Source organism: Bombus affinis, chromosome 18 (assembly GCF_024516045.1).
Source record: "Bombus affinis isolate iyBomAffi1 chromosome 18, iyBomAffi1.2, whole genome shotgun sequence".
Lineage (NCBI taxonomy): Eukaryota > Metazoa > Arthropoda > Insecta > Hymenoptera > Apidae > Bombus > Bombus affinis.
The window spans coordinates 5,954,923-5,957,326 of record NC_066361.1 but is presented as its reverse complement, the minus strand read 5'-3'; the positions used below and the strand labels follow the sequence as shown (position 1 = coordinate 5,957,326).

Sequence of the window (2,404 nt, the reverse complement as noted above, 5' to 3'; positions counted from 1 at the left end):
TGCTTAGATACTACGTGACCTTGTAATGATTTCGATAAACAACTGCATAATGTGTACCTTTTTTAGCGTTTATTCACAAAACATTTTTAATATAATAATAAATATATAATAATATAATATAATGATAATAATAACATAATCGTGTGATATTAACTTAAATGCAACAGGTCAATAAAATATAAGTATCTCTTTTCATACCACAAAAAAAAATTTTTTCTTTTTTTCGTGGAGGAAATCTTCATAGACACCTTAATAGCCATGCAAAGTGGTGGGGCATAAGGTAGTGCCGGATTCTTACCGGCTAAAACCTCCACGGGCGGGGGATCAGTAGACCAGTGCGCGAGTTTCCTCGGGCCCCTGGGTGCCTAACATCATCAAGCACCCTTTACTAAGGTGCACTCCCAGAAGATACACCTACAACAATACTGCAAGAGCGGGGCTGTCACTTGCCTGTTGCATATTTTTCTTTTCAGAAAAATTGTATAATGGGGTTTTTTCATCATTCATGTCCTTCCTGAGATATCGAGTGTCACGTCCCACGCTCCGCACGTGCCGCAACGAAAACATAGATAACCGCAATACACAAACAACGCAAGTGTCAACTCGTATACCTAGAAACAAACACACAGTGCAATGAAAATGGAAATTATTTAATAAAATTTATTAAACATAGTTTATTATTCATATATACATATATGAGATCGATATTCTAGTAATAAACATAAAATTTATTAAATTGTCTGTCCTATTAGAAAATTACATCCTGAAGATATACATATACATGTGTGTAATACATTACTAAATCATACATGGACCGAGCGAAACATGACCATACACAAAATGCAACCTCAGCAAGGCCAAGCAGCCACGCGACCGGCACATTCCACTGGTATCAGTAACGAAGGCCATGGAAAGAACGCAGACGCAGCATCAGCAAAATACGACCACCTGCAACATGTACATTCTTTCAAGCACCTTGTATATCATTAACACCAAGCAAAACGTGAGATGATCAAGAAGACGAAATTTCAGCAAAGGGTGAGATAATCAAGAAAACAAGAACCCCAGCGGAAATAGGCAGTTACGATATTCACAAATTGTCACGTAGTAATGGTACAATTACAAATGAAATAATCGGTCACGTGACAATTTGGAAGAATATAAATAGAGATTCAGTACTCAATAGAGAGTAGTTGTTGGAGTGCAGTTTTAATTGAGGTCAGAGCTGGTTTTACCTAATTCAGAATTTAATTGAAAGTAGTGTTGAAAGTAGTTATAGTTCAGTTTTAATTGAGAGCAGTCAGACGTCAGTCTTAATTGGAAACAGTGAGTTTAACTTAAAGAGTATTGTAAGAGTATTGCACTTAAAGTTCGGTATTAACTTGAGATTCGGTGATTCATTTATTCTTTTGTTCATTTACAAATCGATCCGTCTGCGTCAAAGAAACAATCTAGTACATATTGTAATTCCGTTTAATAAAATTGTTAATTAAGTTCGAAGATCCGAAACATCGAATAACTAATCCACAAATCAAACAAGGTAGGAGATTCGAAATTGTACACCCTCTTCCCTTCTTTTTTTTACTTTTAATTGAACAAAGTTGTCTTTAAACGAAAGTATCCGTCGGCAGCTATAGTTGACAGATAGAAGTATCAAGTAAATAACTCACATAAAATTTCATTCGAACATTTTGAATTCACGACAATTATTCTCTGTATCGACCAGTGATCACGGTGTTTTCAATCATTGGAAACATCTATGGTTTTCGTTTTCCTCTTCCCATCGTTAGCAGATTGCTCATCCTTGGGCGAGGCCTACGAAGCCACACTGATTGTCTACAGTGAACTCAGTTACCAAATAAAATAATCATTTACTCATTTACGACTTTACTTGTTGTCAAGAACGAATTATAATTCCATGACGAAATCGAGAAAGAATAGAAAAGATAAAAGTCACCTCAGCAAAAAGCGAGCCGAACGTTGGTACAAACGATTAATTGCTGCAGAAATAAAAAAGGAAGAGAGGAGGCATCGAGAAGAATTAGAGTCAAATCGGGAAGGTTCACTACCTAGTTTTTCGCCCTCAAATTCACCAATTTCCGAGCACTGCGAGGCGCATTCCTTTCGATCTCGTTCGCCATCGCCCACATCACACCATAGCGTTTATTATTAATCTTATTGGTACGAATAAATATTATCCTACCAAACATTTGTAAAATTTATCCAGTTAGAAGCTAGAATATTTATTTATTGTACATCGCTGTATAATATATCTACATTTGCATCCGACGATACTTATTACTAATATTGTAATACCTTCAATCAACTAACAATGAATAAATTAAAATATAGTTAAATCAACATAACTCTGTTAGACGAAATAAATACGTTGCCAGTTGTCTAT

General features: G+C 35.6%; 1 long non-coding RNA gene across 1 annotated transcript; it reads right to left on the bottom strand.

The window, feature by feature from the left end:
- Window positions 1–515: 515 nt before the first annotated feature.
- Window positions 516–2,194, bottom strand: LOC126926476 (uncharacterized). Its single transcript, XR_007714644.1, has 3 exons — window positions 1,671–2,194; window positions 848–948; window positions 516–611 (listed from the first exon to the last, which is right to left on the bottom strand). It is a non-coding gene; the product is annotated as an uncharacterized LOC126926476 (long non-coding RNA).
- Between the last annotated feature and the right edge of the window lie 210 nt (window positions 2,195–2,404).